Source organism: Aulonocara sp. 'chitande type north' Nkhata Bay, linkage group LG16 (assembly GCF_057382095.1).
Source record: "Aulonocara sp. 'chitande type north' Nkhata Bay isolate Kocher_YH1m ecotype deep benthic linkage group LG16, A_spYH_male_GT1.1, whole genome shotgun sequence".
Lineage (NCBI taxonomy): Eukaryota > Metazoa > Chordata > Actinopteri > Cichliformes > Cichlidae > Aulonocara > Aulonocara sp. 'chitande type north' Nkhata Bay.
Genome location: NC_141359.1, coordinates 6,423,733 through 6,439,670, shown reverse-complemented (window position 1 = coordinate 6,439,670; position 15,938 = coordinate 6,423,733). Strand labels below are relative to the sequence as shown.

General features: G+C 38.3%; 1 long non-coding RNA gene across 8 annotated transcripts; it reads right to left on the bottom strand.

The window, feature by feature from the left end:
• Positions 1 to 5,039: 5,039 nt before the first annotated feature.
• LOC147310886 (uncharacterized) lies at positions 5,040 to 15,219 on the bottom strand. 8 transcript variants are annotated; one of them, XR_015125446.1, is made up of 11 exons: positions 15,136 to 15,219; positions 14,850 to 14,930; positions 13,474 to 13,634; positions 12,774 to 12,935; positions 12,413 to 12,521; positions 12,188 to 12,307; positions 11,884 to 12,045; positions 7,892 to 8,005; positions 7,008 to 7,165; positions 6,523 to 6,580; positions 5,042 to 5,570 (listed from the first exon to the last, which is right to left on the bottom strand). It is a non-coding gene; the product is annotated as an uncharacterized LOC147310886 (long non-coding RNA). The 8 variants fall into 8 exon arrangements; XR_015125445.1 differs by having other exon boundaries at positions 5,046 to 5,570; positions 14,850 to 15,209; XR_015125449.1 differs by lacking the exons at positions 14,850 to 14,930; positions 15,136 to 15,219 and having other exon boundaries at positions 5,040 to 5,570; positions 7,899 to 8,005; positions 13,474 to 14,812.
• Between the last annotated feature and the right edge of the window lie 719 nt (positions 15,220 to 15,938).

Below are 15,938 nucleotides of genomic sequence, written 5' to 3'. Positions count from 1 at the left end.
GGGATATTGAGTTCTATAAGATAAAGCCATAAACATGTTTGTCTGAGTCTTCTATCAAAAGTTACAGCGATTTATATGAAGTGGTTGAAAATCGCTTTATTTCGCCAAGACAGTGTGTTTCTCACTGTTACATGCATTTGAATGGGAAACTCACCTGAGACAAAGTATAGGTTTTCATTATGTGAATAATTTTAAAATCTTAGCTCAAACGGCTGCAAAACCTGTTTGCCCAGCACGGGGATATTGAGTTCTATAAGATAAAGCCATAAACATGTTTGTCTGAGTCTTCTATCAAAAGTTACAGCGATTTATATGAAGTTGTTCAAAAACGCTTTATTTCGCCAAGACAATGCGTTTCTCACTGTTACATGAATTTGAATGGGAAACTCGCCTGAAACAAAGTATAGGTTTTCATTATGTGAATCATTTTAAAATCTTAGCTCAAACGGCTGCAAAACCTGTTTGCCCAGCACGGGGATATTGAGTTCTATAAGATAAAGCCATAAACATGTTTGTCTGAGTCTTCTATCAAAAGTTACAGCGATTTATATGAAGTGGTTGAAAATCGCTTTATTTCGCCAAGACAGTGTGTTTCTCACTGTTACATGCATTTGAATGGGAAACTCACCCGAGACAAAGTATAGGTTTTCATTATGTGAATAATTTTAAAATCTTAGCTCAAACGGCTGCAAAACCTGTTTGCCCAGCACGGGGATATTGAGTTCTATAAGATAAAGCCATAAACATGTTTGTCTGAGTCTTCTATCAAAAGTTACAGCGATTTATATGAAGTTGTTCAAAAACGCTTTATTTCGCCAAGACAATGCGTTTCTCACTGTTACATGAATTTGAATGGGAAACTCGCCTGAAACAAAGTATAGGTTTTCATTATGTGAATCATTTTAAAATCTTAGCTCAAACGGCTGCAAAACCTGTTTGCCCAGCACGGGGACCTTGAGTTATATAAGATAAAGCCATAAACATGTTTGTCTGAGTCTTCTATCAAAAGTTACAGCGATTTATATGAAGTTGTTCAAAAACGCTTTATTTCGCCAAGACAATGCGTTTCTCACTGTTACATGCATTTGAATGGGAAACTCGCCTGAAACAAAGTATAGGTTTTCATTATGTGAATAATTTTAAAATCTTAGCTCAAACGGCTGCAAAACCTGTTTGCCCAGCACGGGGATATTGAGTTCTATAAGATAAAGCCATAAACATGTTTGTCTGAGTCTTCTATCAAAAGTTACAGCGATTTATATGAAGTGGTTGAAAATCGCTTTATTTCGCCAAGACAGTGTGTTTCTCACTGTTACATGCATTTGAATGGGAAACTCACCCGAGACAAAGTATAGGTTTTCATTATGTGAATCATTTTAAAATCTTAGCTCAAACGGCTGCAAAACCTGTTTGCCCAGCACGGGGATATTGAGTTCTATAAGATAAAGCCATAAACATGTTTGTCTGAGTCTTCTATCAAAAGTTACAGCGATTTATATGAAGTGGTTGAAAATCGCTTTATTTCGCCAAGACAGTGTGTTTCTCACTGTTACATGCATTTGAATGGGAAACTCACCCGAGACAAAGTATAGGTTTTCATTATGTGAATCATTTTAAAATCTTAGCTCAAACGGCTGCAAAACCTGTTTGCCCAGCACGGGGATATTGAGTTCTATAAGATAAAGCCATAAACATGTTTGTCTGAGTCTTCTATCAAAAGTTACAGCGATTTATATGAAGTTGTTCAAAAACGCTTTATTTCGCCAAGACAATGCGTTTCTCACTGTTACATGAATTTGAATGGGAAACTCACCCGAGACAAAGTATAGGTTTTCATTATGTGAATAATTTTAAAATCTTAGCTCAAACGGCTGCAAAACCTGTTTGCCCAGCACGGGGATATTGAGTTCTATAAGATAAAGCCATAAACATGTTTGTCTGAGTCTTCTATCAAAAGTTACAGCGATTTATATGAAGTTGTTCAAAAACGCTTTATTTCGCCAAGACAATGCGTTTCTCACTGTTACATGAATTTGAATGGGAAACTCGCCTGAAACAAAGTATAGGTTTTCATTATGTGAATCATTTTAAAATCTTAGCTCAAACGGCTGCAAAACCTGTTTGCCCAGCACGGGGATATTGAGTTCTATAAGATAAAGCCATAAACATGTTTGTCTGAGTCTTCTATCAAAAGTTACAGCGATTTATATGAAGTGGTTGAAAATCGCTTTATTTCGCCAAGACAGTGTGTTTCTCACTGTTACATGCATTTGAATGGGAAACTCACCTGAGACAAAGTATAGGTTTTCATTATGTGAATAATTTTAAAATCTTAGCTCAAACGGCTGCAAAACCTGTTTGCCCAGCACGGGGATATTGAGTTCTATAAGATAAAGCCATAAACATGTTTGTCTGAGTCTTCTATCAAAAGTTACAGCGATTTATATGAAGTTGTTCAAAAACGCTTTATTTCGCCAAGACAATGCGTTTCTCACTGTTACATGAATTTGAATGGGAAACTCGCCTGAAACAAAGTATAGGTTTTCATTATGTGAATCATTTTAAAATCTTAGCTCAAACGGCTGCAAAACCTGTTTGCCCAGCACGGGGATATTGAGTTCTATAAGATAAAGCCATAAACATGTTTGTCTGAGTCTTCTATCAAAAGTTACAGCGATTTATATGAAGTGGTTGAAAATCGCTTTATTTCGCCAAGACAGTGTGTTTCTCACTGTTACATGCATTTGAATGGGAAACTCACCCGAGACAAAGTATAGGTTTTCATTATGTGAATAATTTTAAAATCTTAGCTCAAACGGCTGCAAAACCTGTTTGCCCAGCACGGGGATATTGAGTTCTATAAGATAAAGCCATAAACATGTTTGTCTGAGTCTTCTATCAAAAGTTACAGCAATTTATATGAAGTTGTTCAAAAACGCTTTATTTCGCCAAGACAATGCGTTTCTCACTGTTACATGAATTTGAATGGGAAACTCGCCTGAAACAAAGTATAGGTTTTCATTATGTGAATAATTTTTAAATCTTAGCTCAAACGGCTGCAAAACCTGTTTGCCCAGCACGGGGATATTGAGTTCTATAAGATAAAGCCATAAACATGTTTGTCTGAGTCTTCTATCAAAAGTTACAGCGATTTATATGAAGTTGTTCAAAAACGCTTTATTTCGCCAAGACAATGCGTTTCTCACTGTTACATGAATTTGAATGGGAAACTCGCCTGAAACAAAGTATAGGTTTTCATTATGTGAATAATTTTTAAATCTTAGCTCAAACGGCTGCAAAACCTGTTTGCCCAGCACGGGGATATTGAGTTCTATAAGATAAAGCCATAAACATGTTTGTCTGAGTCTTCTATCAAAAGTTACAGCGATTTATATGAAGTTGTTCAAAAACGCTTTATTTCGCCAAGACAATGCGTTTCTCACTGTTACATGCATTTGAATGGGAAACTCGCCTGAAACAAAGTATAGGTTTTCATTATGTGAATAATTTTAAAATCTTAGCTCAAACGGCTGCAAAACCTGTTTGCCCAGCACGGGGATATTGAGTTCTATAAGATAAAGCCATAAACATGTTTGTCTGAGTCTTCTATCAAAAGTTACAGCGATTTATATGAAGTGGTTGAAAATCGCTTTATTTCGCCAAGACAGTGCGTTTCTCACTGTTACATGCATTTGAATGGGAAACTCACCCGAGACAAAGTATAGGTTTTCATTATGTGAATAATTTTAAAATCTTAGCTCAAACGGCTGCAAAACCTGTTTGCCCAGCACGGGGATATTGAGTTCTATAAGATAAAGCCATAAACATGTTTGTCTGAGTCTTCTATCAAAAGTTACAGCGATTTATATGAAGTTGTTCAAAAACGCTTTATTTCGCCAAGACAGTGCGTTTCTCACTGTTACATGCATTTGAATGGGAAACTCGCCTGAAACAAAGTATAGGTTTTCATTATGTGAATAATTTTTAAATCTTAGCTCAAACGGCTGCAAAACCTGTTTGCCCAGCATGGGGATATTGAGTTCTATAAGATAAAGCCATAAACATGTTTGTCTGAGTCTTCTATCAAAAGTTACAGCGATTTATATGAAGTTGTTCAAAAACGCTTTATTTCGCCAAGACAGTGCGTTTCTCACTGTTACATGCATTTGAATGGGAAACTCGCCTGAAACAAAGTATAGGTTTTCATTATGTGAATCATTTTAAAATCTTAGCTCAAACGGCTGCAAAACCTGTTTGCCCAGCACGGGGACATTGAGTTCTATAAGATAAAGTCATGAATACGTATATCTGAATCTTCTATCAAAAGTTACAGCTATTTATATGAAGTTGTACAAAAACGCTTTATTTTGTCAAGACAGTGGGTTTTAGAGTCTTCATCATTAAATCTCTGGTTGCTTCATTTTTCTATCCTATATCAGATATTTTAAAGGCTAGCTTAGGTAAAGTTCCATTCTCATGGTGAGGCAAAGTGCTTTATGTGTGTGTGTGTGTGTGTGTGTGTGTGTGTGTGTGTGTCATGAACGGCTATAAAAGGCCTATAATTAAAGAACAAAGCGGGTTTGAGTTCGAGTTGCGGCAGACTGTCACTACTTGTAAATGGAACGCAGCCTTCCTACGGCGGACAGCTAATAACAGGAATCGGACGCGGTCCAGCCAAGTCCACAGCAACCACCATAGCAACCGCCTAGCATGACCTTAAAAACATATTCTGTCTTCATAACTATCAAAATCGTGAAATGATTTGCAAAGTGTGAAAGTGTTACAGCTGCAGAATGCTATGGCGGTATCTATGGAAGCTGTTTACATAGCTAATAATATACGATGTAACCATGGAGACAGTCAGTCACTTGAGCTAGCGGTGCATGTTTACTACAGTGAATAAGGTGATTGAGTGCACAGCGTCCACACGCTGCAGGGGGTAAAGACATTACTTCAATATTGTTTTATATTGATATATATTAGCCTTCTGTTGACCATCACCTCAGGTTCACCATTACAGTTTCAGATTACAGATGCACACTGTCTAAACACATTCAAAAACTCATGTCTCAGAAATAAGCACAGCTGTTCATGTTTGTCATTAGAGTTTTATTTGTAAGAAAATTATGAACTTCATATTGTGCATTAAATAAAAGAACATTTCACAACTCTGAGTCAACAGAAACAGGTAACAGAAATGTCTCTAATGTGTACAGTGTAGTGTAAGCATTAAAAGATCATAAAGGAAAAACTAACATTTATGTGAAACTAATTGTAATAAAAAATGAGCAGGTGCTTTATAGATTCAAAAGAAAGAATCTGAAAACAACACTTTTTTGGTCTAAGTGATCAAAGTAGAAAACAGAACTGATGTTCAAGAACAAACCGTAGCTGCACTAATATTACACATCTCGATCGTTGTACTGAACAGACATGTTGCTTTTAAAACCACATGCAGTGTGTGACCATGACTGTTCACTGAGACCATGAACGCCACTTCGCTGAAGCATTCTTCTTCTTCTTCTTGCCATTAAATTGGAAGCAGAAGCAGCACGAGCTGATTTGATCTACTGAAAGAAAAAAGCAGAACATCTGAGTTGAAACCAGTCAGCTGAAATCATTAAGACAGGAACAAATTCAATGCAGTGTCTCAAGTGGCTTAGCCTGTTACAACTGTTGATACAAGCTTAATACGGTTAACACACAGTGTCAGGGAGCTCCAGTGTGGGAACTAGTGGCTTTAGGTTTGTAGTCATTTAACTTTCATCCATTCATTCATTTAATTCAGGAGGAAGAAATGCCAGGTTGGTGCAGGCTGGTTACATGCATTTGGTCCCATGCTGCTTTAATTAAATGACTTGGTTCATTTTATGGCTGGGCTGTATATGGGGTTATATCATGTTATTTGGGCAGGAGTACCTGTCCCCTGTTAGACTTAGAAAGTTTCTCCATAAGTAGAGTTTCTAACTCTTCTAGCACATCTGTGGCTGACAGCTTTTTGGTGGCTCTTTTTACCCCACACTGGTTGTGAGTGTGTAAATAGCCCCACTAGTTATTTTGGGTTGCAGTTAACTAGGGAGGAAGGGGTGGGTATGCCATGATTAGGTGAATAACAATTATATGTGATACATAAATTTCACAATGCATGCATATATCTCTATCAATTAAACCTGGCCTGAGGGCTGCCATTTTTTACATTCAGTTATTTCTCTTAGAAATGTTGGAACTAAATAATGAATGTGTTACAGTTAAAGTGAAACACTGGTCAGTGTAAATGGCTCATTGGGACACAGAAACCTTTAAATTAAACCTGATATCTAGTGTCAAACAATATCAAAGCTGTAAAAGATGTTTACATTCAGAATTTATAAAACTATGATTGTAAATAAATTCAAACAAGTGAGCTTTTCTCTTTGTGCTGAATATCAACACTGTGGTTTCTTAGACTGTAAGCTTTACTTTAGTGCAACCAGTTGCAGAAGCTGCCACTCCAAATGTCTTTTGATAACAAGAAAAAAATACCTTTTCAGTACACGGCCTGAAGTTCTTCTCCGAAATCTTCTGCAATCGGCTTTGTCTGCTGGTTTGAAGACAATAAACCATAAAAAAGATGATTTAGTCACTTTGTCTGTGTCATGCAGCTCGAATGTGTCGTGTAACGATGTTGAATAGCCGTCGTTATCCCTCTGCTGCGTCAGTAGGATTGTACTGTACAGCATCTCATTGATATGTGAGGAATGCTAATGTAACATGATAACAGACTTACATCATTAAAATATAAAGTGCAGGAGATATTTAGATATTTTTTATATTTATATTACATTTTATAGCTGACGGATTTTACTAAATAGATAGAATTTACTAAATAGCTGGATGAACATGAAAAATATGTCTATAATAACAAATGACCATGAGAGCCAGTAGAATTAATTCAGCTGGACACTCAAAAGACGTCCTTAAATGCTCTTTAAGTGGCAGAACAGATGAACAAACAGTTAATCGCTTACTTGAGATGAAATCTGCTCAGCTACTTTGAAAACAGCTTCTAACTGGTTCCTCCTTTAACAGGATGACTGCTCAGGGGTAAGGCCATCATGCAATCCAGCAACCTTTATGGTTCTGCTTTGATTCACCAGGAACTATTAGGGAAACCTTCCAGCGCCTCCTGTGAAAGACACAGGCATAAACACACAAACATTTATTAACATGTTCCACAGTGTTCCAGTTTGATTTTCTTATCCTGTGGACAACAACGTACATGGATGCAGGTTTATTGTTAACTTTTGTAAGGTTTATTTAATGACCATATCCAGCTGCAGCTCCACTGTGATCCTGAACTGGAGAAGCACTTAAGAAAATGTGTCAATAAATGGACAAACATCAACTTACTATATTTATCCAAACAGACGGGACCAATAATGCTTCGCTGAGTTAGAGACTTTAACAGACTCTTCTATGTAAGAATGTCTCGTGCTGATATACCTGCAAACTTGACAACAAAGGTTTTTCAGACTACATGTAGCTGTCCTCTATGTCAGCTAACACATTTACATTTATGTCACACTTAGTTCTGCTTTCCCATTTTATAATTATTACTTACATTTTGATTAAATACCTTGAGTTTGTAAATGATCAGATTACATAATTGGAATACAATGTATCCAATTCAGGGTTGCGGGAGGATGAAGCCTATCCCAGCTGATACAGGACAAAGACAGGCTGCCAGTTTATTGCAGGGCTAATACAATATGTGTAACAGAAAATCCACTTAAATGTTTGATATTTCTTATAATAATCATAATTATGACTATTATTTAAAGGTTTCTTCATAAATACATTTTGATTTTTTATAACCCCTAAAATATAAACCTGAGCTGTTTCAGATTCTGACCTCTGACCTCAGTGACCTGGCTGTGTCCTCACTGCAGCTCCCTCTTGGAAGTACGTCTGCTTCTTGTCTTCCCCCAGTGTTGACCGCCTGATATCAAGATATCACGTACTGTAACTGAGGAACAAAAAAGGACAAACACTTGCCTTCATTTAAAAGTACATTCATACAGAGATAATCTATGGAAACACACTAGTTCACAGTTTGGGAGGAACCAGTTCCTGTGAAACATTTCTGTATATGAACATCATGTGGAGAATGAATGAAATGAGTTCTTCAGGTGACTCAGCAGTCCCACACTGACAAATGAAATCTAGTTAAACTATTAAGCATATTTGCTCTTCTGAAATCTGTGTTAAACAACAACAAACATAAATTAGTAACAAAAACTACAGCTGAGTATAGGCTTTACAAACCACCAGCAGCCATAATGCTAAATTTTAATCTTCAAATGTTTCTGAGCTGTCTTCAACCTGCTTTTAGCACATTAAAGTCTCAATAAATAAAGTCAATGCAGACTCAATCCTAAATGTTCAGCACACAGAGACACAGAGGTACTGTTTAAAGTTTAGTGTTAACTTGAGTCACTGATCATTCACAGTATTACAGAGTCTGGCAGTCTTTGCATGATGTCCACGTCACTGTAAGTTTCTAGCTGACTCTCAGGTGTGCCAGCAGGAAAGAGTAATAATAACCTGCATCCTGAGGTTTGTCATGCAGGATTAAAGGAGCCACGCTTTGTTCACACAGCTAGGATTGTATTTTACACTGACCGTGGGTCAGTATCAACTTCAAGAAGACAGCTGTAACTGTTGATAGAAGAATCACACACACATATTTATGGCTTTGCCTTATAGAATTCAGCATCTCAGTGCTCAGGAAATAGGTTTTGCAGCTGTTTGAGCTAAGATTTTCAAGTTATTCACAAATTAAAACCTATACTTTGTGTCGGGCAAGAACTAAATTCAAATGCATGTAACAGTGAGAAACGCACTGTCTTGGCGAAGTAAAGCGTTTCTCATCAACTTCATAGAGCTTGCTGTAACTTTTGATAGAAGACTCAGACAAACATATTCATGGCTTTATCTTATAGACTTCAATATCCCCCCAATGTGTGTGTGAGTCTTCTCTCAAAATTTACAGCTGTCTTTATGAAGTTTATGGAAAAACGCTTTATTTCACCACGTTAGTGCGTTTCTCGCTATTACATGCATTTGAATGGAGTTCTCGCCCGACACAAAGTATAGGTTTTCAATTTGTGAATAACTTGAAAATCTTAGCTCAAACAGCTGCAAAACCTATTTCCTCAGCACGGAGATGCTGAATTCTATAAGGCAAAGCCATAAATATGTGTGTGTGTGAGTCCTCTATCAAAAGTTACAGCTGTCTTCATGAAGTTGATACTGACCCAGGGTCAGTGTAAAATACAAGTTATTCACATAATGAAAACTTATACTTTGTTTCGTGCAAGAACTCCATTCAAATGCATGTAATAGTCAGAAACGCACTGTCTCGGCGAAATGAAGCCTTTTTGTACAACTTCATGAAGTTAGCTGTAACTTTTGATAAAAGGCTCAAAGCAGAGGGATAACGACGGCTATTCAACATCGTTACACGACACATTCGAGCTGCATGACGCAGACAAAGTGACTAAATCATCTTTTTTGTGGTTTATTGTCTTCAAACCAGCAGACAAAGCCGATTGCAGAAGATGTCGGAGAAGAACTTCAGGCCGTGTACTGAAAAGGTATTTTTTTCTTGTTATCAAAAGACATTTGGAGTGGCAGCTTCTGCAACTGGTTGCACTAAAGTAAAGCTTACAGTCTAAGAAACCACAGTGTTGATATTCAGCACAAAGAGAAAAGCTCACTTGTTTGAATTTATTTACAATCATAGTTTTATAAATTCTGAATGTAAACATCTTTTACAGCTTTGATATTGTTTGACACTAGATATCAGGTTTAATTTAAAGGTTTCTGTGTCCCAATGAGCCATTTACACTGACCAGTGTTTCACTTTAACTGTAACACATTCATTATTTAGTTCCAACATTTCTAAGAGAAATAACTGAATGTAAAAAATGGCAGCCCTCAGGCCAGGTTTAATTGATAGAGATATATGCATGCATTGTGAAATTTATGTATCACATATAATTGTTATTCACCTAATCATGGCATACCCACCCCTTCCTCCCTAGTTAACTGCAACCCAAAATAACTAGTGGGGCTATTTACACACTCACAACCAGTGTGGGGTAAAAAGAGCCACCAAAAAGCTGTCAGCCACAGATGTGCTAGAAGAGTTAGAAACTCTACTTATGGAGAAACTTTCTAAGTCTAACAGGGGACAGGTACTCCTGCCCAAATAACATGATATAACCCCACATACAGCCCAGCCATAAAATGAACCAAGTCATTTAATTAAAGACAGCATGGGACCAAATGCATGTAACCAGCCTGCACCAACCTGGCATTTCTTCCTCCTGAATTAAATGAATGAATGGATGAAAGTTAAATGACTACAAACCTAAAGCCACTAGTTCCCACACTGGAGCTCCCTGACACTGTGTGTTAACCGTATTTAGCTTGTATCAACAGTTGTAACAGGCTAAGCCACTTGAGACACTGCATTGAATTTGTTCCTGTCTTAATGATTTCAGCTGACTGGTTTCAACTCAGATGTTCTGCTTTTTCCTTTCAGTAGATCAAATCAACTCGTGCTGCTTCTGCTTCCAATTTAATGGCAAGAAGAAGAAGAAGAATGCTTCAGCGAAGTGGCGTTCATGGTCTCAGTGAACAGTCATGGTCACACACTGCATGTGGTTTTAAAAGCAACATGTCTGTTCAGTACAACGATCGAGATGTGTAATATTAGTGCAGCTACGGTTTGTTCTTGAACATCAGTTCTGTTTTCTACTTTGATCACTTAGACCAAAAAAGTGTTGTTTTCAGATTCTTTCTTTTAAATCTATAAAGCACCTGCTCATTTTTTATTACAATTAGTTTCACATAAATGTTAGTTTTTCCTTTATGATCTTTTAATGCTTACACTACACTGTACACATTAGAGACATTTCTGTTACCTGTTTCTGTTGACTCAGAGTTGTGAAATGTTCTTTTATTTAATGCACAATATGAAGTTCATAATTTTCTTACAAATAAAACTCTAATGACAAACATGAACAGCTGTGCTTATTTCTGAGACATGAGTTTTTGAATGTGTTTAGACAGTGTGCATCTGTAATCTGAAACTGTAATGGTGAACCTGAGGTGATGGTCAACAGAAGGCTAATATATATCAATATAAAACAATATTGAAGTAATGTCTTTACCCCCTGCAGCGTGTGGACGCTGTGCACTCAATCACCTTATTCACTGTAGTAAACATGCACCGCTAGCTCAAGTGACTGACTGTCTCCATGGTTACATCGTATATTATTAGCTATGCAAACAGCTTCCATAGATACCGCCATAGCTCTCTGCAGCTGTAACACTTTCACACTTTGCAAATCATTTCACGATTTTGATAGTTATGAAGACAGAATATGTTTTTAAGGTCATGCTAGGCGGTTGCTATGGTGGTTGCTGTGGACTTGGCTGGACCGCGTCCGATTCCTGTTATTAGCTGTCCGCCGTAGGAAGGCTGCGTTCCATTTACAAGTAGTGACAGTCTGCCGCAACTCGAACTCAAACCCCGCTTTGTTCTTTAATTATAGGCCTTTTATAGCCGTTCATGACACACACACACACATATAAAGCACTTTGCCTCACCATGAGAATGGAACTTTACCTAAGCTAACCTTTAAAATATCTGATATAGGATAGAAAAAATGAAGCAACCAGAGATTTAATGATGAAGACTCTGGGTTCTGTAGTGACCTGAATGACTCTTTGCATACAATTTATTGAAGAGGACTTTAGAATGCACTTTACATTTAGACTGTTGCTGTTTAATTTTTTACATTGTTGCGGTGTTATGTCATGAATAAAGTTCACCTGCTGGGGGTTTGATGGATCAGATCATCATAATCAATGGGTCCTGAGGTGGGCGGGACTGTCTCTGGTGATGTCACCATGAAGGAACAGCATCTGGCACGTGTTGCTGAAACATCCCAGTACACTGGTGTAGTTTCCTCTCCAGCTGTTTGACATTTGACACTTCAACATTAAGGGGAAGAAGAAGAAACAGTGTTAGGTCAGGTGACCACATGGTTTCTAAAGTAACTGACAGGAAGTAACCAGGCCGTTAGAAATGGATGGCATGTGTTTAGAGTTACTGGAGTTGGGTAACTCTACTTACCAAAAGCAGAAGCACACAGATGAAGGATCAGATGCTGAATGTTGCAGGAACATGCTCGTGCGGTGGTCATTCAGTGCTGCTCCGGCAGGTTAGACAGTCCAAGACTGATATACTGCCCATCTGAGAGTTTGAAAACACACATGCAAAGATTTATTTTGTATTACAGTCAAAGTTGGATGTTCATTTTTGTCCTTTAAAAATGTTTGTGTATTTGAAAGCGCTAACATTTAAGGATGACTTGGATCGTCTCCTTTAAAGGGGAGACAAGTGTATCCACTGATCCACGTCACTTTACCTGGATGATGACTCCTCTCCCCCTCACTCAGAAACGCTCCTAATATAACCAAGCAAATAAATAATATTGAAGATTTACTTACATCATTACAAAAACAGGAAAAACATCTCCCTTTGATTCTATTTCTCCATTCCTGCTGAACATCAGGCAACAAATATCTCAATAAATCACAGTAAAATGTAAAGCACATGTTTTCTCTGCTTTGTCTAACCTCTGCAGAGCCTCTGTCAAGAAAAACATATCTGTAAGCATAAAACAAATATACATTTCATAACACGTCACTGGACAAACCTCGGTCAGTTGATTTCCTCTGTGCAGTGCAGACGAACATCAGTCAGCAAGTCAAGGTGGTGAGATGGACTGGTGTCCTTTGTGACTCTGCTGGTTCTTCTGCGGAAATACCACTGTCTCTCCACACCGTCACCATCTGTGAGCACAAACTGCTGCTCTGCTCTGCCAGCATGTAGGAAATCACATATCACACACACAGGGGTGAAGAAACATTAGAACTCAACTTTGGATACTTTAGATCTAAACAGATCAAAGTAGCTCTTAGCTTCAACAATCAGTGAACAGACAAACAATGATACCATACTGATTCTGTATGAATACAATATGGTATTTTCAATACAGGTGTCAAATTAATTTACTAAAACTAATACAGATATATGTATTTTTTTTTTTGATGAATTCGTTTGCTAAATTATAAGAATATATATTTTTTCATTTAACAATTGCAACTGAAAGAAATTAAATATTGAACAAAAATATATTGTCACATTCTGAGCATGCTCAGCATGCTGACAGACTTGAAGTTGCTACAGATTTTAAGAAGTGATAATTATAGGGAAAAAACTTCTCTTTTTCATCCGTTTAATCAAACATTTGATGCCTTAGATGTCTCAGTCCTATAGCATTCTGCAACTACAACTAAGCTGAAGCTTGGATTTGGCTGCAGGTGCCCTGTACATCCTTCTCAACATGTGGGTACCATTTAATCACACTTCTTCCTGAGCTTTGCTTCGTCACAAGACCAAAGGTGGCATCCCGTGTCACGGTCATATCATCATCCAGAAGAAACATTTGAAGAAACATCATGGAGAAGAAACATTTACGCGCCTCCCGGTTTTGTTTTCTGATCCTGCAAAAAGACTGAGGACAACAAAGCCCAGAGAACACGAGATACACAACATCCAACATTCAGACTCAACAGCCTCCATAAATGAAGAGCACCAGGTTGGTTCAGTTATAGTAGATGTCATGGAATTTTTTTAATAAAGTCTGCAACACAGAAAGAGCTGTGATCATGCTATTTATTACTGTGCACAGGAGAGCAAACACACATCAAACATCACAGTTCAGTCATGTCAGCTCTGCCACTTCACGTGTCTCGCTATGAAACCTAACGGATCAATGGTTATGCTGTTTTGTGCCCTTGACGTTATCAGCACCTGTAAAGGGAGTTGTTTTCTCAAACTGCTGAAGTAAGTTCATCTAGTTTTAGAAACTTTCATTGAACAGTCTATAACAGTGTCACAACTAAGCATATGCATAAGCACTTAAATGCTTTAAATGAGAATAACATAAAATTTCTATTACAGGAGCTAGAGCCTGTCCCAGTAGTCATAGGTAGAGCACACCTGGACAGGTCACCAGTCTGTCAGAGGACTAACACAGATGCAGCCTGACTCAATCCTAAATGTTCAGCACACAGAGACACAGAGGTACCGTTTAAAGTTTAGTGTTAACTTGAGTCACTGATCATTTGCAGTATTACAGAGTCTGGCAGTCTTTGCATGATGTCCACGTCACTGTAAGTTTCTAGCTGACTCTCAGGTGTGACAGGTGTGCCAGCAGGAAAGAGTAATAATAGCCTGCATCCTGAGGTTTTTCATGCAGGATTAAAGGAGCCAGGCTTTGTTCACACAGCTAGGATTGTATTTTACACTGACCCTGGGTCAGTATAAGTATCATACAGTTTAAACGAAGCACTGAAACTTGCACATATTTATTACAGATGCACTGAAGCTAATCGAGATATTTGCTGTCAGTCTGTGGCTGCGATTAAACACTTTACTGGAAACTTTATTAACTAGTAACTTCGTCAGTCATGACAGAAGCTAATATTTCTGTGCTAACATCGTTTAAACAGTAACAGCTTTACTCCAATATAAGCTAACGTTTACACCGTAACTTTAAGCTAGCACCATAAAGACGGTAAAACACGTAATAACATCTACAAATGCATCTTAAAGCTGTTATATTAGCACTCTGTGTATTACTAACATAACCACATTAACATTATTGACACTCGCTGGTCTGACTTAATAGTCATTCTATAAATGCTGTCCGTTTAAACGGTCTTACCTGTACACACTGCTGTATCCACCGGATTGCAGCCAGAGTGGATTCTGGAGTCTTCCCACGCTCCTGTTAGTGATCCTCCATCTGGATGGATGATAACAACCTTCTGAACAATCTAGCAGGAGATGGTCCATATCTAGGGGATATGGACTGATAACAGCCGAAGCGGGTGAATAAAGTCACCCAGTCGCTAGCTGTGCGATTACCCAGCATACACCAGCACAATATTAGGCACAGCACCACCATAGACATTTTCAGTGGTTTTGAATGCAGGACATGGTTATCTTACCTTGTAAAATGCATGACAATAAAACAGCTAACCACCATAAAATGGTATTGTGTATGTATGTATGTGCATGTGTGTGTGTGTGTGTGTGAGAGAGAGAGAGAGAGAGAGAGAGAAAGAGAGAGGGGGGGGGGGAGGGAGAGATCAAAGGCGTGCGCTTATGTTTTTTCTTGATCAAGAGTGTGCCTCCTCTCTCTTATTGGATGTATGGTATAGCATGTTTATTCAGGTGCACCTTTGAAGTCTATGAAAATACTTTGCAGCCTGGTCTGAGTGGTCATTTCTGCACAGACACAATGAAGCGTGCACTCAGTTTAGAGGAGGCTGTTGCTGCAGTTTTGCACTCTCCACAAGCAGTGGAGATACTTCTGACAGCGAAGAAGAATTTTTGCCAGGCACCGAGGAGCTTTGCAGCTCATGTGCGGAGGACGAGAAGGAGAAGGAGGAAGAAGAGCAGGAGGAAGAGACAAGACTGGAGGATGGCCAGTAGAGATCTAAAAATGGAGAAATCATGTGGCAACCCACACACGAAGAGGTCCTGCTATTTTTTCCTCCCCCCATTTTAACCCCAGGACCAACCCATTATGCAATTCGTATAGGATCAGCAGCCCTGTGAGCACTTTCCATCTTTTTTTTGCAGAGGACATTATGCAGCTAATCCTGCATTTCACCAACCTGCAGGGGCAACAGGTCAGTAAAAGACTGGAAGGACATAGATGAGGCTTACATGGGGCTTGTGATGCTGGCTGGCCTGTACAGGTCTCAACATGAAACGACAACAAGCCTGTGAAATGGGGAGACAGGGC